This window comes from Thunnus albacares, chromosome 9 (assembly GCF_914725855.1).
Source record: "Thunnus albacares chromosome 9, fThuAlb1.1, whole genome shotgun sequence".
NCBI classification, from domain to species: domain Eukaryota; kingdom Metazoa; phylum Chordata; class Actinopteri; order Scombriformes; family Scombridae; genus Thunnus; species Thunnus albacares.
In genome coordinates this window covers 15,436,082-15,461,622 of record NC_058114.1, presented here as the reverse complement: position 1 = coordinate 15,461,622, position 25,541 = coordinate 15,436,082, and positions in this window count along the sequence as shown.

The following is a 25,541-nucleotide window of genomic DNA, read 5'->3' as shown; positions in this document are numbered from 1 at the left end:
ATACAGTGACAGATGTTTTGACATGTCATGGATTAACTATAATCTGGATTTGTTAGGTTGCACTGTCTAGTGCAGATGAGATCGGTGCACCTGGAGTGTGGGTGAGTGCACCTGTGTGGGAGTGGAGCAGCAAAACAGGCCACTGTTTGTCCACGTTTAGTCATTAACTGGATCGTTTATCTTTGCTTCTTTGATGGTTAGTCTTGCATGGAGAGACTTTAGTTTAAAGGGAAATACGTTTAGGAGGCAATAATAATAACATGCAACATTTTCAGATCAAATTTATGTTTGTCACTATATTGATTGAAAGGACACATTTGTGATTCAACCTAAAGTCATCTTTGAAACCTGTTGTTCCTTAAACCCAGTGTTTTTAATGGGGAAAGTAAAAATATATATTCTAAGGGGCAAAAACTACAGTTAGCTTTAATAGTGATAGCCACATTAGATAAGCAGAAAAAAAGTGCTATCTATAGAAGCTAAATGAAGAAATGCCCAATAAAATAAAAAAAAAAAAAAAGCAATTAAAAATATCATAATCCAATCAAAAACAAAAGACAGAGAAAAGGGAAAATAAAATATAAATAAAATACATAAAATTAAATTAAATATTCAGTGTGGAAAGGGGGACGATGAATGAATAGTTATTTCTTTTTTTCCTTAATATTTAAGAATAATTTGAATAAGTGTGAAATTCCTTTATTGTATCCTTCAAATCCATTTATACTGCAGTGAAAGGCACTTGTGAATGTGTATCAGGTGGAACGGGGCCTCCCCTCTAAAAGTTCAAATGAAACCCACAGTATGTTCCTGACCTTATCTGCCCATTCCATGCCCTATATCTAATTCAGGAAAACGCGAAGCAGGCACCGGAGCAAGAACTCACTCACTGACGTGCTGCCCCACATCCATCCCTGGGCTGATAAAACCCACATCCACAGGCCGTCTGGAGGAGACAGCAGCGGCAGCAGTGGGATTTTGCTCACGTGATGTCAAGGATTAAACTCAGTGGGATCAGCTTCGAGGAGACAGCCGCCCCGAAGGGCTCGCTCCATTTATGCTGCTTTACCCCCCATCCCGCCCTCCAACCCAGTCCCCCACCCCAATTCACTGGCACTTTAAATTCCACAGTATGAACTCCTTTGTCAAATATATTCACCCTCAGAGCCCTTTCAACCAAAAAAAAAAAAAGTCTTTCTCAGGCAATGCTATACTAGCTGCTACCTGGGCAGAGGTGGGCCTCAGGAAGAGAGAGCTGTCAAGACTGTGACTGTTTAGAAGAAATACTTCAGTCTGTCGGATCAGAGATGACTCCCCTCACCTCCCTCCTCCTGGCACCTCCTCCCCCATCCAGCCCCCAATGCATCTCTTCCGCCCTCCTATAACGCCATTACACGGCACATTCCTCTGAAACTCAGGAGATGTGAAGCCTCGGGCCGGAACTGAACTAAGGTGTATGTGTGCACGGGGGGTGCTTGGTATTTCACTTTCAATGACCATGTTCCAGTGTTTAATTGTATGTGTGCGTGTGTGCGTGCGTGATTCACTCTCAATTAGTATGTACTGATGTTGCTGGGAGTGTGTGCGCCATTAATGGAGGAAGAAAGAGGGTTAATCCTCTGACTACAAAGTAACGTGTTTATTAAGCCTTCGTTTTAATCCTGCAGACCTGAGGAAGCCCTGGTATCTCGCCTCAAGGGCAGCTATGATGTGTAGGTACGTGTGCGTGCATGTGCATGTGTGTGTGTTTGTACGTTTAATGGTACATGTCTGCCATCCCTCATGCATGTGTGCATATTAGAAACCACGGGGTTTGAATTCACAAGGCTTCTGTACGTGATATACGCCCGCATCGGGACTTAGTATGTAGTTCTTTCGGGGTTAACATTACAACAATAAAAAAGCTTTCAAGATGAAGTGAGCAGTAAATCTCTATGCAAGTCCCCATGAATCGGGCTAATAAATGCAGCAGAAGCACGAGAGGAAGTCAGATCCCTGGCTGCCAGGGTCTCGCAGGACCACAGGATAGAGTATTTCTGATCAAATCCCAGACCAAATAAAGCATATATGGAGCAGTGATAGTGATCACTGTCAACAGGTATATGGGTCTTGAAGCTGCCCCATTAATACCACATGTTGCAAAGTGTTACTCCTCTTACACTGGAATTAATTGACTTTATATTAAAGCAGCAAATCTTGTTGAAACATGATCGCTGGGATGTCATTTTCAATCAAGTGGTCCTTCTTTCCTTTTTTCCCTTCATTTCCTGACTCTGTTGCTACATTCTTAGTTTTTTAACTGATCCTCACTTTTCATCACTGTCATGGCTTTTCATAGGTTTTAATTGCCCTTTAAAGATTGTGGTTGTCTGGGAAAAGCAACAATGTGTGGTAGACCTTTCATAAATTCTCAGGTTGAAAGCCTGTCACTCATGCAGAAATGGGTGATTTGTTGTACACATGAATACACACACAAAGACTTTACAGTAGAACCGAAGCCTGCTGGTATGAATAAGCCGGATGCTGAACTTATATTTCAACATGTTGAGTGGGCTGCTGATGTTGATGGACCTGGACCCCAGGTGTGCCCCAGGAGAATGCCCTTAGATGAGTGGTTACCAACTATTTTGGCTTCAAACCAAGGAATGTTTACTTTTGTCCCACTGTCATCACTGTTTATAGTTTCTGGTTGCGACCAGTTCAACCAAAGAGTGATTTGATAAATTAGAGAAAAGTCTAAGAACATAATTTTGTGAAGCAAAAATATATATATTTTTCCTGCTTTCTTATGCTCTTAACAATCTCGCAACCTCTGTAATGTATCTTGCTACCCCTTGCAGGGATTCTGCCCCCCAGGTTGGGAACCACTGCTCTAGACTCCTGTTGTGAGAGTTGTAAGTCTTGCTAGGCCTCATTAAAAGGGCTGTAAGTAGCATTCCGACTCCTTCATACCATAAGATGAACATAATGCAGGGCGTTGATAGGGTTATTAATCAGTACCAGTGACTCAGTAATTACTATGCCAGGTTCTGAGATTACTTTAGAATAAAAACTCCCTGCCTGTTGGCAAGACACTCGGTCCCTCAAGACCACCTACAGTTTTATTCAGTAGATCGCTGGAACTGCAGGATGTTTTGTTTAAAAGGGCTTAAATACTTTGTTCTTAAAACAAAAAAGCAAAAGTTAAAACTGAGCCTTTTCTGCAAGTTCTGTTGGGAGCATAGAGTCACTAGGGCCACTCATTTAAGCTGATGATCAACTAACCTGCAAACATAACTATCTAACAGTGTAGTCCATTCAACCCCCCAAATCCAACATATTGTATCTTATTGTTAATGCTACTGATACATGCTATTTTAAGTTCTATCCATGTTGTTACAAGCCCCATTTTTTACCGATAGTGTCCACTAAAGGTAGCAGAAAACTTAATGTTCCTGTCAGATTGTAATAGCGCCACAGAGGACGAGCTTTGGTGGTGGAGCTACTGTAGGATTTGTTCTCTAGCAATCGGGAACAGGGGAATTTCCAACACATGAGAGCTCCGTTCCGTTTGACACTGGAATGAGGGAATTAGGAGATTTATGATGGTCTAGGGTCACAGAGGGAAGCATCTGAACAGACCCACGCCTCCCCTGACTCCGCACAGTGCTTTACAGTCTGACAGCCTGTGTCATCTCCCCACCCATACACACTAGACGAGCACAGACGCACACACATAGACACATTCATAGTCGCAGAATAATATTGGAAACAGACGCACAAAAGGAATACGCACATCCTGAGTCACACAGCCATAAAGCATAGTCATCTAGGCAGGCAGACAGTAAGTGCTTGAGTGAAGTCCCTACACAAAAATACACTTTTCTATAATTGTGGGGACCTATACTGCACGTGCCTAATTCCAACAGTGGGAGGGCAAACAGACAGACAGTAGTCATCCGATGTCATTAGACACACACACACAGACACAGATACACACACACATTGTGGCTTACTCAGTGTGGTATTGTATGTCACAACACTTTCCTTTTAAACATCCATATTTCACTCTATGACAGCCATAACCAAGTGGACCCCCCCTAACCCTCCCCAACCCTCCCCTGCACACCCACTTGCAACTGTTTCATTTTTGGTAGGGCCAGCTGAGGAAGGCTGGTAAATGAAAATTAAACAGCTGCATTTTTGTGCAGGGAAGACAGCTACATAATCCCTCTCAAGGTGTACTACAGTGTACTGTCAAATGAATCATCTGTAAATAACAACATAACACTGAAGCAGTCACTGTTAAGAGGAAAAAAGGCTTACGTATTCATTAATATATATCTGTGAAAACACCCTGTTTTTGGCTGATTACACTTATTTTCTTATCAGTGTCATACTGTATCTCATATGTTAAATGGTGTGTGAATTAGATTTACTTCCCTCCTCTCCATTACATCCTGTTAGTAAGTGAATTCCCCTGAGACCAGCTCTCTCATAGCTCTTTCTACTCTCCATACTGTAGCATCCTAGGAATGTTAATCTCCCTTCTTCCCTGGGAATGCAGTGTCCGGGCACCTCGCCTCTCCAGAGACAACCAACAGATACAGCAATGGAAGTGTTTAGGGATAGGTTCACTGATAGTCTTGCTCCTTAACCCGTCATTCCCAGCCCTTATTTTCTCCTCTTTTTTTTAAATGAACTCCACACTGTGTCTCTTCAGCTCCTCCGTGACCCCGTATTTCCCTTCCACTTTCCTGAAGATTGTGTTACCCTTAGCCTTGCTGCCTTTCAGGCACAAATATGCAGGAATGCATCATGTTCATTCACACTGAGGCATTGTTAGCAGACCTCGACATTATTACCCCCCTTTGATTGATTATTTGCTTCATTTAGAGTGACGGATGTCTCCAATCAGTTTCCTGTGTGAGTTTATATGGTAAAAGGTGTAGGACACCCTGTGAGCCTATGGAAGAACTTATAAATCTGTTCACTGAAGTGATGTATTCCTGTGAAGGCACATGGAAAAATCTGCACTTGGATGTTGTTAGTAAAAAGCGATTGGCTTTGTTGCAACTACCGTAATAAATTTCAACCCAGTCAGAAACCTGGATAGCTTCAAGCCATCTTTGAAGGAAAATATCGAGATTTGCTAGACAGAAAGAAGTGGGGGCAGGAAGTGAAAGCTGGGGTTTGCATATTTAACATCCCAAAATCTATGCTTATCCTAAAAGCCCTGAAAGACCTTGTCTGGAAGGCAACTAGATTGATTGATGGGGAACAGGTGCATGAGGAGAAAGGTATATAGGTCATGTCAGTTCCATCAGATAACTTCTATTTTTTTTGTCTTTGAAATGAAAAAATGAAACAAAAAACTATCTACTTTATTATTACTAACATTGTAATAACTTTAACTGTAACTGTAGCCTTGGTACTGTCTTTAATTGTGAGTGTTCTTAAAGCAGTTTACATGCCTCATTTTACAGCTGCTCCATATCATTCATAACTCTACGCAGTTAAGTGCAAAACCAGTCATGTCAACCACCTTTTTAATTTTGTTGTTCTTTTGTTTGTACAATCACAGTAGATGTGCTCTGTGCAGCCTAAAAAGACACAAATACAGGCCTCTAATGAAGGAAATTATTGCAAAGACTACATGATAAATACACGCAATATCAAATTAAAAGATCTTTTCTGGAACATATCTGGCTCTTTATCTTTATCTATGTCAACATAGTTTATAACATTAACAGCAAGTAGGAGGTATCCAGCGTTTTTCCAGCTCCAGCTTGAGTTTGGGTTGTCTGGATTCAACACAACATTCTTGTGTCGGTGTGAATTTCTTGCTTGTTTTTAATCCCTTTGGCAAGTGCATATAAACAAAAAAAAAAAAAAAAAAAAAACGGTAGCCAGAGAAAGGCCAAGTGGAGGTTTGACTTGAAAAGGCAAAAGCATTTGTGCTGAACTGTCAATACACATGTAAACTGCACAGATACACCAATCTGCTGCAATCACACGCTTGCCCTGCAGCTGACCTTCTTACACGGAGTCATGCACCGGGCTCCTGCAGTACATCCACACTGCATTTATGCACTCACCCGTATGCACATACACAGAGACAAACACGGGCAGAGATTTCACAAAGGCACAGTTATGCAGTCTATTACACATACACTGACTCCTCACGTGTGTATGGCATCTCTGTGTCAGTCCACACCATCTGTGGTGTTACTAAGTGACGGGAAATGAATGCTTCAAAGAAAGTGGTTTGTTTAGAGGAAAAGAACATCTGCTATTTATATTCAGACAGATGAATAATGTACTTTCTGTGACATACAGCACATACTCCATGGTTGTATCCCTCATTATACAGAAAAAGCTACTCATTTTCACTAAAACCCACATTTGCACAGGTAGAGATTCACACTCAGCTTCATTTCAAAGTTCAAATCAGTTTTCTACTGGACCTTAAAAGAATATCCCAACATGTTTGGAAATCAGCTGAGTTAGATGATATAATCGACATCAATTTCATATCTGTGCGCTTACTGCAGAAGTAGCTCTTTGGCACGTTTAGCCTTGCTTAGTATCAAGATAATAAACAGAAGCTCACTGGGTCAAGATATTCCAAACACCACACAAGACCAAGCATAAATAATGGCAACACACCAACAAGCAACTTTGGAGTCATCACAGAAGTTAATAAAAGTGATTTTTTTTTATCTGGACTAAAAAAAAACCAGAAACAGCAGGTTAAAAATTGCTGTTTCTTTTTTTGTTTGTTTCTTTTTACCGACGCTATGTCACAAGAACGCCCTTTCTAGCAGCAGAGCATTCTTCTCTTATGAAATTGTTTCCTCACTCAAGAAAAGAAATTTATCATTTGAAAAGAGTCTGTGTCTAAGCACTTGAGACATACTGTATTTTCCAAAAAGTCATTCTTGCAAAGCCACTGTATGATGAATGACATTTGTTCATCCAAGAAAACAGGATTTCATACCAAAAAACATATTTTCAAATACAGGACATTAAATCTTAAATCTAGATAAAAGATGTTATGCAGAGATATTCTTTCACTACAATTACATTTCACAGAAGAGCTTGTGGATCACTGTATCAAAATGAACAATGTGCAATCCACAAAAGAGTAAATAAAGTTAAACTAAAACTAATATATCTTGGTGCTATGTTGCCAGTCCATGCAAAAATATTCAGCAGACAAGACTTCACACACTGCTGCATTCCATTATAATTGCAGTGCTTCTTAGAGGTTGCTACTCAGCCATTTTGCCCATAAGAGCACACCAAATTTGATTTTATTTGGAGCACACTGCCGGTCTAAATCACAAATCTTGCTTTGGAAATTCACCTTGTACACAAAAACAGGAAAAGTCAATTTCAGTAAAATGAAACTGCAACCTTTGTTGATCTTTCTAAGAGGCTGATGACGTGGTGCCGTTAAGGCCTTCGGAGAAAAAAAGACCTGGATAAGACCTGCTATTCTGGCTGCCCTCAGCCTGAGGGAGGTGGGCGGCTTGTGAATACATAACCTCAGGCTCTGAAGCCCTCTGCCTCAACGATTGCTGCTTAATCCATTTTCGGAGCCGTACCTGCGGCATGGTTAGCCTTGAGGGTTAAGGGGGAACACTATGCAGAGGCTGGCCTGTGTACGAAACAGCATTTATATATCAATCTAAGAGATTGTGTTTAACGTTTCTGGAATGGAAAAAGTGTAATCACAGTATAAGTCAATTCCATCTGTGTTGTGAGGTCAAATGACAAGCTCATCTCTCTAAAAAAAAGAGTAAAATATTAATCGTGGGATATGTGAACAATGTGGTAATTTATCTAATTTCTACTCACAAAAATGCATGCTGGGGAGTACTTAAAATTTGATTCATTGACTAGTTTTGGAACAATAATCTATATTTTTAGGGTTTTTTGTTAACCATGAACATAAATCAGCCAAATTTTTATTATGAGAGAATATATGACTGAGTGTGGGAAGACTCCAGATGGTCTATCCTGAAGATATGCTGAAGAGACTCCCCTGTTCATCTTATCTCAACAAGAGGCTTGAAATAGCAAAGCGCTGCCATTCCCTGTGTGTCCTCTCAGCTCCATGACACGTCAACACTCGTCTAACACTGATGCAACTTTGTCTCTCTACCACTTACTCATTTCCCTTTGTTTCCTTACTATACAGCTATCATTTCCCTCAGCTGGTTTTCCTCAAAACTATTGTGCTGTAAACACAAACTGTTTGCTTTTTTAATGTTTGGCCTCAACAGTATGTTGAGCTGAAAATTGTTTTAAACCAATACTGGAAAGAAATGGTTAACTTGCACTGTAAACATAGCCTTAAAACACAGTTTTGTTTGCTTGTTGATGTGTTTATAGTTGATCTTTTCCTGACATTTGACCAACACATTATCACTGAAAACTGAAAACTCTACTTTCCCGATTAGAACCAGTAAAGTCCAGCGGTACTAACATCAAGGACTAATTCCAATACACCTATTTTTAAGAGTTAATGGACAAATCATTATAAACATAAACAAGTCAGTATGATTTACTAATAATGCTGTTTCTCACTTGACTGCCAAATAAATGCCATTAGTCAAGGCGTCTGAGTCATCACTTTGAACAGAGTATGTGAATTCAAATTATTCTTTCCTGCCTCCTACACGAAATGTAATGGCCCACTCGAGCTTTTCAATTAAGACTCTGCCTTGAAATTCAGTGTGTGAGGAGGCGTGGTGTTTATTTCTACACAGTGGCAGAGCAAAGGCTGAGTACACAGCACATTTCATCAGCGCTCAAACGCATGTACCGTATCTGAAGCATTCTGCTTCTGTGCGCTAGGGGGTGATTTTGTGTATGTGCAGAGAGACAGTGGACAAAGCAGACTGAGCTAAAGCATTTGTCCTTTTTGGGTTCATATGTAAATATTGTTTATTTGTCTCTATGTGCTATAGATGCATTTGAGTGGATTTGTACAAACCGTGTCGGAGTCCAGAGTTAAACTGATCTGAAGAAGAAAGGTGAGTTGGCAATTTGTCCTGGTTTAACAGGTGCAACAAAGCTGACACGAGAGTTAGGGAGATGCCAACTGTCTAAATGCACACATGGTCCTGATAGGAGGTCGAATTAATCAAAATAATCACCTGTGTGCATTTACCGTGAGAATGCAGGGACTTCAAAATTTGTTTAGCCTCATAGATAAAAACCTCCAATAGCTGTTAATTAACTGTTAATAACTGTTAAGTTAAACTTTCAAGCTTCAGTTCTGTTTCTGTTTGTTTTTAATTGCAGCAAGAAATTAAGCTTTTAGCACAAGTTTAACTGTCAGCCTGTTTTATCATCACACTGAGGTTCCACCTCTCATCTAGTATCCTATGATTTCTCTGGGCTCTGTTCTTTCCTATCATCCAATGATCATCTTAGCTGAAGAATATTTTAATATTTTAACCATTTTACCTGTTTTGTCTCTCTCTGTTGTCACTGCAGTCAATGCCGCTTTTTTGTGATGTTAGGCCACAACTGGACTGTGACAGATGTCATATTGTGAGATAATTGCAAAGTCATTATAAGAGGGAGGAACTCATCAGCAAAACAATCAACTCCCTTCAGCCTGTGTATTGAGCTCCATTAGTATGAGCAACCATTACTCCCGCTGGCAAGTAAGCATGTTTACGCTTTTAATACTTGCTCTTTGAGATGCTTTAACACTTTCACTTTGAGATGTAGATTTGGAGGCATGTACCCCACCCTTCCATACCCCATACAGTGGCATCCTGCTTAGACATGCCCTCAGGGGCATGATATGAAATTAATATAAGGTTGGCAGGGTGGCATCCCTTAGATGTATGCAGATTCACTCAGTGTTGCTCATTCAGTATGTACAGCTGCAGGTAGACCTCAAGCTGTTTGTTTGCTCAATTTATCCCTCCTCAGGCTCAGCAAAGGGGGATGGTTCTTAGACATAAATATATGGATGGTAATATATGTCTGAGTCTAGTTAAATCTTTAAATTGGATATCAGTGCAGAGTCTGTTGTGTGTGATGTTACTCTGAATTCTGTTTGCAGTAGAAGAAGCGTTGTGTATCAGGGGATCTATGATACAATTTCTAAAATTGCCAAGCATAGAAAAACATCTATTACTAAGTGCAAGTGCATGAGCAGTTGGTATGGGAAGGGAGTGAAAAGTCTTGTTAACTCCATTTTAGCATAAATGATGATGCATGTCTTTTCTGGCTTTGCAATGGTGTTCCTCACTAACAGCATCGACCTTGAACTTGAACTAGTGTTATGCAAAGTGTTGAATCACACTTAACATGGGAGAATCAAGAACACCATCCCCTGCTTCACTCTCACCCTCTCACACACTCAATTCCTCTTGATGGTATGGCAACTTTATGCAAAAAACATGAATTTTTATGTAAAAGTCAGGGCCACAAATGCATACGCCTTTTCACATCTGCCAGTTCACATGTCACTGGCATGTCACAGTTCACATCTCAATTAACATTATATATTGTTTAAGATGACATAAGGTTTCGGTAAGTCATTTTAAGGCAGAACAAAGCTTCATGTCTTACAATCAGCGGCTAGAATGTGATTTTAAATCCAAATCAATTATAGAATATAACATGTTATGTAGATCTAATCTTGTATATTAAGCTGTGTAATGATGTGGGCTCTTTGCAATAAGTTTTGAATTAAATGATAAAGAAGAAAAAATGTATTTGTATGCAAGATATGTAACTGAATCCTTTGTAGAAGGTATGTCTCTGCCAATTTATAATTACAGAGACGGCTGCCACCACTTGCTCCAGTAACTGTCATTTTTCATATTAACATTGAATAAATTATTATTATTATTTGACATTATGAGTGAAAGAAAAAGACGACTGTGGTTTAGATGCTGGATGTGGAGGTAAAGGCAATTCTTTGCTAACAATTAAGCAATAAAGACTTGGTTAGATGATATAGTGTTTGAGAATTTTAAAACTAATCTCTAAAAATTACTAAATCCATGGCTTCAGGGTGGGGACTCATATCTTACTATAGTTTTTCAAGTATATCTTGTACAAATTTAAACTAGTAATGATTAGATTACATGACTGATTTTAATCATATTTGTATTCTCTGAAAAGTTCATTTCTATTGTGCTCTGTCTTTAAACTCACAACACTCCCTCCAAAGTGGGTCTCCAGTTGTGAGGAGACATATTGTCAGGAATAGAGACTAAAGCTGTAAATATAATGTCTCTAACTAAAATATGAATCTCTAATGTAAAGCGAAGAGCCAATGTGTCAGACCAAATATTCTACAGTGTCTTGCTGACTTGTATCGGTGAGCAGCTGACATTAATGGCAAGCTGGGCACCCAGGTGTGGCATATGGGGCTAAGTAACTAAATTGTGATGAATGACTCACAGATTTTCTTTGCAATGATTCTTTTTTTATGGTGGAATGGAGTCTGTGTGTTGTCTGCCCTTTGCTACTGTGCAAAAAAATTTTTTAAAAATTAAAAAAAAAATTCACGGAGAAGGATATTCCCTCCTGTTTCCAGTAGAGTAAGATTTTTAACAGACCTCGTTAGTAAACTCAAACATATTAACTGTTAATTGTGAATCAAATACAGCCTTTCATTTATTTCTGGGTTGTTGTGAAAGTTAAAGGATACCAATGAAATTACATTCCATAATAGAAGATGCAGAGGCAATATTAATTTCTCGTAGTCCATGATGCAGTTGAGACACAAGACATATTCCATTTTGATTAGAGGATACAACTTTTCTCATTTTTGTCAGCTCGCAAAACTCTGCTGTTATGATTGCTTTTTCCATCTACTTGGATAACCCACTGAAAGCAACACGTTCAAGGCCATTCACCCATCCAAAAGCAATTGTCAAAAAGTTGGAAATCACTCATTCAATAGAGCAAAAGTAGATGAAAAGGTTGAGGTAAAGTCAGAACCCTAAATGAATAACACCATTATGAAACTGCTACAGGAACACACTCAACATCGCTGATGATTTTGAACAATGTAAGAGTGGAGTATGTGCAAAGAAAATAAAGGTTGACAGTGAACCCATATGTTTAAGGTTGTGTGGACCAAGAAATAGGCATTTTTAAAATGCCCCTAAGATCAAACATGCACCAAACACCAAACATGCCAATTTCAAACAAAACTGTCCACTCAGAGGTAAGAATCACACAACTTAACAAGCTGAAATGGTTAAATCAAACTACCAGCAGAATGATTGTAAAATCAATGTCTCAATGTGTCTCTACTCAGTCATCACAACTCATGTGCCCAAGTTCAAGGACTTGGTTACACAACAACAGTGCCATTTCTCCCATTAATACAGAAATGCCTTTTGTGTACATAGTTTTAATCCCTCTTTACTGGACTGACACTATAGAAATTTTGGTAAGTGGATCTCTAAGACTTGTATCCCTGCTCTATACTAATGCAGACTGAACACTTCTAGGGCATAAGACAAGGCTAATTTAGAGCTGAAACTCAGACGCATTTGAATCCCAGTAAATGTGAGCTCACAGCAATTCAATACGGAACTAATGAGTTGTTTGTACAGTATACCAAGATAGATTATTTAGAATTAAATGCTGTTAATGGTCACAAATTAACATGCCATTTCACGTAATAGCTGATTATTCCAAAGCTTGCAGTGAGACATTCTTACTTTGATGTCAATAAGGCAAACAGTACATGCCAAAGGCCGTTTCAGTCAAAGTAAACATCAACTCAGCCTTTGTGAGACTGGGACTTAAGTTGGAGCAATCAAATTGTTGAGGTACTCACTTGAACAGGTCCTTCCTCTCTAAGGAGTCAGTCCTGCACCGGGGGGCGGACAAAGGCGGATTAGCTGGCATACCATCCCACCCGTCTGGCCTCCACATCAGGACCAGACCTAAGGTCCAAAGATCCCACCAATTAACTTGTCACTCACTCTGCTCTTTTTTTCCCCGCACTGAGACTTCATGGCTTTCATTGGCAAGATGGCTTAAGTCCCCACCACCCACCCTCCCCACCCCAAGTACTCCGGTATGTCATTACTTTTACCCAGAATATCCATCAGGAGAGAATGTTGTGAAAAGAAAGGACTACAAATGTACCAATAGTAAAGCTTAGCTCAATCAATTAGGAAGGTTTCTTTCTAATTAAGACTTTAATTAGAAGAAATAATCTTTATACACAATATACTATATATGTTATGATAAGCTTTACATACATATTCATAGATTACAGTGGTTGGAGAAAAGACAAGAAGACATGTTTCAATTTAGAACTTTTGTGTCTTCCTAGAACCTTAATAATGTCTAGCGAATGTAATTAATTCAGAATTAATTCACAGTGTAATTAATCATCTATCATGAAGGTCTTCCATGGCAGCTCGATGTTAGTTGATATCATATTTGTGATAAGCAGGTATAAATCATTTGCTAGGGGGCACGCTTTTCCTGACACTTATTTTGGTTCCTCACAGGCCAACTAATCCATGCCTCCTACGGTTACAGCATCAGCTTTGATAAATCTCATTAGCCCTTACTCTGTGCGCTCATTTGCATAGACTTGTCTCATCTTCACCAGCCTGGGGTAGCAGAACTTCCATAAATGGATCTACACGGTGATGACCTGGTGAGTGACTTTCTCGTTTGTCAACTACACAAGGCTGTTTATGTCGATGTGTTCGATTTTGTAAATAACCTTACCACACTGTTATGTAGTTTTCGGGGAATAAAACATACAATAAATCTATCCTACAATTATTGTTTGTAACATCCTCAAACACTGCCGAAATTTAAAAAAAGAAAGAAAAACACATAACATACTTTATACACAAGCAGCAGGCTTTACAGTGTCATTGTGCTTTGGCACCCGCCCGAGCTCCCTCCACAATACTCAGCCTTTTTTATTGTGTTGTTTTTTCTCCACCATTCTCTGATTAAACCAAACATTCTTCTATTATTCATTCAGTTCAATAGTATGGCAAAGTGCAGTGCAACAAAATCTGTGCATTGGAATATAGTATATGGAATGTAGGGCATCAATAAATTATACAGTAGTGTTTAATGATACAGTGCAAGAGCAATAGTAGATGAAACCCCACCACGGCCTACTGTGAGTATGAACTTCATTAGTAGGAGAACATGTTTTACCGAATAGAAAGACCTGGAGCAAGACATTTTAAAGAGGTCAGACATCCTATTTCGTTTTATCAGTAATATTAGTATTAACACCCATGTGGGGTGAAGAATATATTAATAATCAGGGTTTTCCCTCGCTCCACATGAGGGTACGTCTGTATCTAAGATGGGGGAGGAAAGCTGGATTTGAATATATTTTCAGCCTTTCTTTGTCTCCAAAACCATGCCGTATTCAATGAGAGACTCCAAATGTATGTTGGGTTACTGTTTTGATTCATCCTCTGTTATTTTTTGCAAGGCGTGTTTTACTTTGAGAATATCAGGAGATGTCTGTTAGCTTGACTGCCATTGTCAGCCAGATTCCAACACATGCATGACAAACCTGACCCGTCCCCTTCTTTAATCCTAGCAGCAGCAAATGGAAAAAGCATTGCGTACTTTGATCCTGCATTTTTGAGGAATTACTCAAACTGCAGTAAGTTTCTGCAACTCTACATCTAACCAGTGGTGTTGTTTTCTTACTCTTGCAGATAACTCACCAAACATATAACAGTACAAGAATATGCCAGGGTTGATTTATGAGTAAAGATTTGAATGTGAGTAATATATATATATATATATATATATATATATATATGCTGTAAAATGTGTATTTTCATATTATCTTTGGCTGGATATTTTAAAAACTAACCACGCCCTTTCACATGTCACTTTACTTTTTTCAATATTTCAGACAATAAGCTTTCCCTAACCTTAGCAAGACTGAAAATAACTGCCAATAAAAATGTTAATCATGCTTCACTTGAAGGAGAGTTATTATACACACATCATAGATGCAAGGTTATTAGAAAGCAACATCAATTAAAAAAAATGATGACCTATTATTGTGCATGGTTGTATAAATATGGATGTGTTTTCCATTTTCACAAACATTCTGACCTGATGAAGAACTGAATAGCATTGACACTGATTAAATTTTGTGGCTTGGAGTAATCATGCTTTAGTTGCCATGAGTGGATATTGAAAGGGGAAAAAAATACATTGACAGTGAACGTTTTGCAGATACAGTCAGGATGGACATTTTGCTGACACAGCTTTGCAGATACATTCATTAATTATATTTCCTTATTATGTTTATTGGACTTTGTGCAGAAATGTGTTAATCTGTACCAATAAATATTATTTTGGAACATCTTACGTGCTCAGACTACTCAGCTGAGAGCTGAGTTCTGTACAGTGAGTAGAAGACTCTCAGTAAAACCAGCCATGTCTTTGGTCTGCAAGACAAGACCACTGTTAATCGTCCATTATTTTCTACTTTCAACATTTTCTACTTACAACATTTCGCTCATGCAAGAAATTCCTGCAGGAAAAAACCTTCCCTCGTTTTCCAGCCAGGTGTTGGCAGTGGTGCGTGGTAGCTGGCCTTACCCCAGCCAGTCGAAGCAGTAATATAATTTCATATTGATTTCTTGTTGACCTCCCATGAAGCAGTCATCATTCTGTAATGTAGCTCCACACGTCTTCTTAATGAAATCAATAGCCCCCCTGCCAAACAGAAGTCCAATAGGACTCTTTGGGAACTCAATGCTATTACAGGGTGAGTATCAGGAACGTTTTTAGGTTAAAGACGAGATTTTCACTGTCCTGGCCCATAATGAACAACCCCTAAAGATATAGGTTACTGCATTTTAGATGAAAAAGATGCATATACAGTAGGCCTGCCTTTTTTACATGTCAGTTGTGTTTGTAGTTTGTGTTAAATGTTTTGGTGATTGTGGTTGAGCTGTTTTTGGAGACGTGGTCAGACTTGAGTTGTTGTGGGAAAAAGTATATTAATCTTGGAAAAAGTTTACAGTTTCATAGTCCAGATACTGTATGTTGTCAGTATACTAAGCCTTTTGGCATGATGGAGTCAATGAATGTGGTGTGAACCAGTCTTATAGCATCTGATTTTGACAACTCATATACACAGATTATGATTTATGCAACAAAATTGCTTCTGAGGAATTGTAAACAGTGAAACAGTGAGATTGTGACTAGAGGACCATTCATCACACACGCTGTCACAGTTTGTTATATCTGTTCAACCCCACTTAATATGACAGGGAACTTTTAAAAGGAAGAATGAAGTGCATATTACGATGAAAAATCACGTTGGTGAGAGTCACGAAATCTGTCAGCTCGACATGTGCATTGCATTGTAGTAATGTAGGTAAATCACTAATCCCCTATTGTGCAGGAAAATTGTGGATATCAGGTCTGGTAGTGGGGGGGTGATTTAAGGGGTTTGGATGAAAACCAATATTGTTCAGTCTATTCTTGCAGAGGTAACCTAGCTCTGAATAAATAGACCTTGAGCAAAAAAAAAAAAAAGCCACAAGCAAACACATCACCACATATATGTGCACATACAACACCTGCAGGCACACTGTGCATAAATGTGATAATATTGCACACAGCTATTGCAATAATAGGTAAAACGCTGTGTCACCTCTGATTTGCTTATGTTTCAACATTTGCTGTGCCTCCCCTGGACTGTGTGATGTCCTTTAACACACTCAACACCCATCATCTATTTGGATGACATCGCTGTCTACCAATGACAGCACCGTTGTGGAAACTGTCAAGGTGACTTTTGCACATCCGACCCAATTTGCCAGTGGCACTAGCTAAGCCAATGTTGACTGTAGGGCTTTTCCACAGTTTAATTTTGAAGAGCTGCTTTGGACCTCCACCAACACAGCAAAACACATCACGTTGCCCTCAAACCTGAAGTGGGCACGCTATAACAGTGTGAAAGGTGGATTAGGCAGTGTTCTCTGAGTATGTGCAACTTTAAAGTCTTAAATTTCAAGCACTTTTATGATGCCATATATAAGGTCTGAGTCAGAAGCTTGGCAAAACATTTTTAAAATGATGGTTCATTCAATGATGCAAAATGACACTTGCCTCAAAAGTCAAAATCACAAACCAGGGCTGCAGCAGAGTATCCCCATGTCCTGCTTGAGAGTGGAGAGGTCAGAAACTTAAGATATCAAAACTCACTAACGTCAGAGCTTTTGTTATTTTGCTCACTCATCCCTTTATCCTTTCCTGTTGATGAAGCAAGCATGCTCTATGGAGTTCACTGATGTCTCATTGCACAAATGAACAGTAGTTTGAATATGCCTGCTATTTAAATCTGCCAAAGAGTGGTGAAATTGTGAGATATTTACATTGTGCAGTTGAAATGTAAGCCCTTTAAAAGTGTGACATTGTGTCTCTAAGGATGGAAGGAATATAGTGTGATGTTGGTAGAGGGCTCAGGAGCCAGTGATTGGTTATATACTCAGAGGGTAAGAGATTTCTTTGACTAGAGCTCAGAGAGGAAAGAGGAGACATGTCTGATGGGGCTCATTATCAGATAAAGACAGATGTCTACCCCCTGTGGATTTAGAAAGCTGAGCCTCTAGAGTCTCACTAACAATGAAAAGAACTCTTTGCTTCATCAAAAGCATCTCGCAACACTTAATGTATATACAGTACATACTTAATATAGCCTCCCACTGCTACTAAAGCATATTCACTGAGCATTTTGTATGAAATCTCACATCCAAAACATCACAGGATCAATCCCTGCAACTGCCATGAGAAGTTCACTGTGGCAAGACACTGACAACCCCCCATGCTGCTCGCACTTTGCAAGTCACTCTGGATGAGAGCATCAACTAAATACTTTGAATTTAAATGTAAAATGTGTTTCATATTCATGTGCAGTAGTGTGTCAACACCTGCAAAATGAGAGTCATGGTATAGGAAAGAGCCACTGTAGGTCTCCAACACACACAGGCCTGACACATTAAATAGCTTTCAAATGAACAACAGCAGAGAGCTGGCATGTCTGACAGAGTCTGATAACATTATATACATGTCCGTCACAGTCATGGGTGCTTGAAACATAAACGTATGTGTTACTTGGCTTCAGAAATATCAGCCCTTGCAGCAGAATTCTCTAGATTTGCACTGGGCCAAGACGAGAGGATAGAGAACAAGGGGTGGAGGGGGAACAGCAAGAGGCGGGCTGGGGTTGACGGGGGTGGGGGTGATGCAGAGGGAGTGGAGTGAAAGAGCAGGCGTGAAAAATGAAAAGCACAAATGGTGTTGACGGAGTAAGCGCTAAAAAGGATGGGGCAAACGTCTGCACACCTAATGAGTTCCCTCCAAAGACAAAGAGACTGTCCTTCACAGCAGATTCCTGCAGCCAATTCTCAGACATGCAAATGCAGAGATGTACCATTGAGACATAAAGAAAAACACTCTGTGGACAGTTTTGGGGCTCTTGTACAAAAGCAATGCACCATAATCCATATGCAAACACAACTGGAGACATGGCTGGCCAATGTGTGCTCATGTGCATTTGTGATATTTTTAACAGATTTGCATGCATATCCTGTACACACATTCAGGAATGCTGCTATAAACAAATGTAAAAGAATGAGTTTATTTTTCAATGAGAGGGTGTTTTTTCCCCACAAACAAAAAGCAATTACAACACATTGCCTGCAAATTGGGTGTTGGCCAAGTATCCCCTGCACACCACACGAGAGAGAGAGAAAGGGGGAGAGAGTGTAGGCACAAAGCAAGGAAAGAGAGATGAGCTTACCCTTAGTAACAGAGGACAAAGAGAAACAGATGGAAAAGAAGAAAAGAGAAGGGAGCACATCACAGAGAGCGGGAGGCAGCAAGAGCAAGGAAGAAGGACAATGTGAAAATCCTTAAATCATTTCAAGTAACAAGCTCTCAAGATTCGCTCCAGAGGGGAGCAATTCTCTGAAATCTCACTGTAGATCATTTTGTAGATGTGAGACAAGAATCAATCTTTAGCGCTAAAGCAAATACAATAACCCATTTCACTGATCAATCCCTCTGCATAAAGTAGAGTGCTTCCACCAGTCTACAGGTGTATTGAAGAGATTAGTCAGATGTTAAATTTGAAGCCAGGGAACAGTCTGTCAACCACTATCAACTCTGTAACACCAAGAACAACCCAAACTATCCTCAATAACAGTGCACATCAATAACAGTGGCATCCTATGGGCCTGATCATATGTGTGTATCCCGCATGACCTCATTATTTTGTGAAGAAAAAAACCAATACATTTGTTTTCCCATTAATTATCTGAGGAAACAACAAGGAAATAGAAAGTCGGAGAATGAGTGTGAGGGAGACTTGGGTAGTTAGAAAGAGTGTAGTGAAGCCTGGTGAGAGATTACGCTCTTTGCTGCTTACAAGGCGGTGTGTAGGAACCCATTTAAAAATAGGCTAGCATTTAAAATGGGCCAGATAGTAGATAAAGCAGCCTCTCTCTGCCAGAGTAATGAGCTAGGGCGCAGTAGCTCTATTAGTGGAGAGAGAGACAGACACACACCCAGCTGTGGCAATTAGATGTTGGCAATCATAAGATTATTATTTTTACACAATAAGTTGGGACATATCATCAATATTTGCTAGGTCAAATGGATGCATGCTAATGTGATATGCTAATAAGGATTTGTGCACATGAGCGTGCATATTCGTTTGCACCTGTATGTGAATATGGTTGCAAGCATGTTATAGTGTGTGGCATTTGTGCTGGTATATATTCAGACAATAATGATTATGTCTATGTGGATTTGCAGTTATTAGCTTGCAATCAACATGGTGCAAAGAAATAATATACCCACATAGTAATGGAATAGATTCAGCCAGATGGGTCACAGAGTCCTCCCCTCCTTTGGTGCCCACAGTGGTGCAGTCCAGTATGAGCTGGTGGGCATACTGTCGATTTTTTATACCAAAATCAAAACCCCTTCTTCAATCCCCAATACTGAGCAGTAGTAATACAGAAGGATTAATATGTATATATTTTGGGATCACATAGAAATAAATTAAATGCCTCCTTAAAGTCAAGGACATTCAATTAACTTTTTGGATGGTGTTTTTGTTTCTCTTTAGAGACTTTCAATTAAAAAATAATTTAAATTTTTAATTCACTTTCACAATAACATTGTAATGCATTTTGATGAAACATGGACCAATAACAGAGTGGCCCCGGCCAGTGTTATATTGTAGAAACATACTGGTAAACACAAGTTGGCAGATGGTTTATTGGTCCCAAATCATGTGCAAGCACAAAGTCAGCCTTAAATAACATTTATTATTTGCACAAGGAAGCATCATCATCCAGTTTTGTTCCTGGAGTTACTTACTGTCTACTAATATTACCAAGCAGCAATGTATTTATGAAGAACTTATTGCTAATGGGATGGTGGCTTTTGAGAGTCATAACATGAACTACAGCATACAGATGCAGAGAACTCATATCGCAACACTTGTACAGACACTTGGCAATCAAATTCAATGGTAAATTAACTGGTAAAATTGCAGCTAACAGGGCATATGCTGACCTTAGGGCTGGCTTTGTAGCATCAGACTGTGATTTTCCACATTCTTTTACTAAAAGAAGCTGAAGACTAAATTATAAATTCTTCAATAGTGTGGATTTTTAAAATGGGCCGTTATGTGGTTAATTTTGTGAAGGTCATACAGAAGATCCTGGTGGGCACACAGTGTATGACTCTGTTTCATGCAGACTACACTACAGGCAACCCAGCCTAAGAGATAATTGTCCAACTCAGGGTAATGTGTTGTGAGATGTGTAAGGACTGCTTTGTACAGCTGACCCCAGACCCAACATGCGAATCAGCCGTAGCACTGCATCAAAGACATGCAGATGTATACCTTGCCTCAGGCCAAACAGTTTCTCTTGCATGAAGGTCCGCAAACAACAACCGACATCCTGCCAATAGCCTTATGTCACACAGGCCATGAAGCATCACTCTGTGGGTATAATCTCTGGGTCAGACCAAACATCAAAATCCCCCCCCCCCCCCCCATATTTGATGCTTCTGTGTTCAAGCCACACTTATCTTTGGGAAACAGAGATCCATTGAATAACCCCTTCTTTATGTTGTTTATTCATAGCGCAGGGCTGATGTATTTGCCCTGCAGCTCAAAAGAGGTCAGAGGAATGGTGTATTCTCAACAGCGTACATCCTTATGCACTTACATGCACACTTAAATGTCTGTCCTCAGTGCTCAAGTCATGAGCAAGTTTGCAGGGTGTTATGCAAATGAATTATCTATTATCCATCAAGTATTCTAATGGATCTGCAAAGTCTGTAGTGAGGAAGCACTGATGATATTTGTCTTCTTTTAATTATATTCCTTTTTTATGTAACTGTAGGAGGGGGCATTTAAATTTCACTATGATTAGATATATGTAAATAAACCATCAAGTGAAACTAAAAACAAGTTCCATTTGTGATTTTGAAAAATATTGGAATGGGTGGTATAGAGAGAATCTATTGATAGCAAAGACTTCTGAACTCTGAAACATAAAATATATAAATAAAGTTTATTTGGCTATTATTTATGTGTGGTTTTTACAGATTGTTTTTTTTCTGTGTTGTTTTTTACAGTATTTAGGAACCCAGTTCGTATACAGTAGAAATAAAATGTATGCCTTGGATGGTTCTGGGTTTGTTTTATCAACCACAATCGCCTACACAGGTTCGAGTTCCACTCCACTGTGCAGATGGGTTCACACTCCTGCCATACTGCTTCTCCTTGCTCTGTATTCAGTAACAGTGTAATGCCACATATTTTAGTTGCTGTAGAGCAGCACTCAAGTTGACTGACAGTGATATCTATTACTCGGCCACTAAGGTCCATTGTGCAGACAAAAGCACATAAATCACGCATCATTACCTACTGTATGTTGCTACGCGTCTCTCCTACCACTTCACTCTGTAAGATGTATTGCACCTGATCAAAGTATATTCTATTTCTAATGTATTCACAGGGCTGAGCCTGAAGCTGTTTCTGAATACAACACTGGAAGCAATGTGAAACAGGCAGCAGAGGGGCTGGTGCCGAGAAAGAGTGGGACAGCAGGAACGTGAGGTTATGGCTCCCCCTATAGGGCAGTAGGTGCAAAGCAAACTGCGCAGCTATGGGAGAGTCTATGAGAGCCTCTGTTCTTTCACTCTACTACCCTCTCGTAGGAATGTCTGTGAAGTCTTATCTGTACCGGTTGGCCCAGACGCCCATTGGTACTTAATAAATTGAACACTTAGCGAGCAGGAAATATACACAAGTAAGTATAAAGAGAGCTTGCATTTCCGAACATTTTGAGCCTAGTGAAGAAGGATGCGCACGATGGGAGTAAATGAGGAGAGACTCATTCTGAAGAAGCAAAGGTTTGTTTGATCCACCGTCAGTAGGAATCTGGCTGCTAAGGGAAAGTTCCAAGGCTGTAGAGCATGTGGGAAGGAGATCAGAGTGTTTTTATCATGCTCCAGGCCTCAGATGTCGGCCTTACTAGGAGTAATGATCTCACCCCCCACCTGCCCAACTGCCTTACATTAGTAACTGTGTACATCAAATTCATAAATACTGGCTACAGCTGCCAGACATTTAGGGATAGAACCAGCCACACTAGAGAGAGGAAGAATGGGATCCCTGCTTGGGATATTAATAATGTGATGTAGTTATTTATGGACATTTTTTCAATTGTGAAAGTAATATACAAGTAGCAACCATACTGGTGAAATCTGTTAGTTAGTAGATGACAAATGTTGCAATACAAGTAGAAGAAATTGTAGTTCTTTGTATTCCTGTGTTAAGGGCCATCACCAAGCTAAAGATGGGAGAAATTTGAACCACATGTTGGATATCTAAGCTTTGTGCTTTTATTATTTCTGAATGGAGTCTTAGGCAGGTACCTCTGGTTCCTCCCGTTCAACAAAGAAGGGTCAAGAGGTTAGGCAGGTTGCCATTAAGCCCCCCTTTATCCTTTCACCCAGTTCCCCCATTCACAGTGCAGGAAGAGGGGATCCAGGCTTTGTGCTTGCTTCATCACCTCCATGCCTTTAAGACTTTATCATGTCTCAAGTAACAACCCAAGGGAAAGACATTTTCAGCCCCAGTCAGGTGTGCACTGCCTCTGCAGAATCATAAAGGTTGAAGGGGTCTATGCTTGCCACCGGCACCCGATTGAAGCTTGTCAGATTTTACCAAAGTTGAGTTATGATGACTCAGCAGGGAAACTATATGAGCGTCATCCTGACTACAAAATTAGGTCAGGATCCTGTGTTATAAACTAGTAAAATCCATATTTGTATTAGTGCCAAGGTTCTCTTGCTTCTGAAAATTCCAACCTCTGTCAATAGTCGGCAGACTAAAGACTAAAGAATTAATCAAGAATGTATAAAAAGACTCCAAACCTGGAGCATTAAAAGTTATTTAGTGAACTTGAGAAGCGACTGACAGAAATATCAATCTGAATATGAGAAGAACAACCTCTGCCATTTAACCCATGATGAGCATCAAATATTTACAGCAGTGAAAATTCACTCGTGCAGCAAAGCTTCTCAGGGGCTAGACGGAGTCTTGCTGAGCACCTGACAGATTGGCACTGACGTTAAAGGATGTAAATGAGAAATTGTGCAATTTCTAGGAAGTATTAGATGTACAGCAAATGTGTGAAAAAACAGAAATACGAACAGAAACACAGACAGGAACAAGTCTTAGCTGATTAAGATCAGCCACTCGCTAGTTATTTCACCGAAACTAGAAAGGAAAGATTTCAAGGGTGTTACATCAATACATGAGAGAGATAGAGAGGAGAGTTTTCTATGAGGGGAGCAGAATTTACAGCTCTTATGCTTCATCAGTGTGCTGCAGTGGTGGCTGTAAATCTGCAGATTGATCAAACTGCAGAGCCAAAGGGATCCAAAGCCTTATCTCAGAGTAAGGGCTCTGCAAAGTCGAAGACTCACTGTTGGTCTGACTGATGGCAGCAGCTATCTGGCTTCTACCTGGAACCTTCGACTTACAAACACAATTACATGCAGCATGCACATACAGCATAATCTTTCTCTCCTGAACACACATATATGTACGCATTAACTCTCACATATACTTCAGGAAAAAGATAGAATGTGAGACTGATGGTTTGTGCATTTGGAGGAGATTCACATACAGAAAGAGTGAGGTCTTCCTTCATTCTCTTCTTCCACACAGAGTTCTTCCCTGCAGCACAACTCTGCTCATTACAACCTTCGCAGGTAAACAATGACCTCATCCTGGTCAAATCCATATGTTCCTGTCAGCCCACCATCCATGTCTGCCAAAAAAGACACTAAACCATCTACCCAGCCATGTGTGTTGTTGAGGGAGGATTACCTTTATTGGATGTCTAGAGCCTGAAGGCTGAGGAGACAGGCAACCTGGCTCAGGGAGGGCATCTCTCTTGTTAATAGCCGCCTTTGCCTTCAGTAACACACAGATCCCACACGGCAGATGCAGTGGGAGGGATGAGGGGCTCAGGCTCGGAGAAAAGAAATCTACAGCCTGCTAACCCCACGGCTATGCTATGCTGTTCCTTTCTCCTCATTGCAAATCTGAAGGTGTTGCATTTGAAGTGTTAGCCTGCTTAGCTGGCATAGACCCCAAAATAGCTCAAAAGAATGTCTGTGGAAGTCAGAAACTGATAATTCCTATTTTTGGAGTATGGGGTACATTTGGAGCATGTGTGATTGTATATTTGTGTGTGTGAGATATGGGCATGAAGATGCAAAGAATAGGAGTGTGACCAGAAGGTAATTTACATATTTCCCTGTCAAGATGACCTCAAGTTTTTATAGTCTGACAACTTTGTGTGAAGTCTTGGAATACTTACTTGTACTTTAGTAGGTGCGGTAAACGATTCAATATTTTCACCCCCTGCCATCACTGTCACACCAGTAGACATTTTTTGAAATAAAAATTCCCTCTTGATATTGTTTCCTTGAGTACAAGAGGCTCAGATGCTCCTAATCTTGGTGATGTACGGTCTTCATCGGCTTTTTCAATTAATGCCAGACTTATCCAGTAATCGTTTCACTTGATCTTAATTAATTTTGTACTGTAATTTTGTTTCTCTTATCATGCAGGGGGATCTCTCTAGAGGAAAAAAAGGCCTCCTTGTGGAAAAGTGGAATTCCTGCAGCCTACCTTCTGTTTTACTTCTTCATACCTACAGTGCAGTTTTGCTGTAACAGTCAACCTTAAAGGGGACACATTATGCTTTTTGTTATTTTCTGTTATACTGTTATGATATCAGATATCCGTGTTAAACATGGTCAAAATTCCAAAACTTGAGTTTAACATATGTATAAATACTCCCTGCAAGTCAAAAAGCCAAGGCTTCAGCCTACTCTGAACACTTCACTTGCAATGTTGTTTTTCTACCTTGCCAATGAGCTGATGTCAGCTCGTCCCATAAGATGTCTGTTCTGTAGCCTTGGTTGCTAAG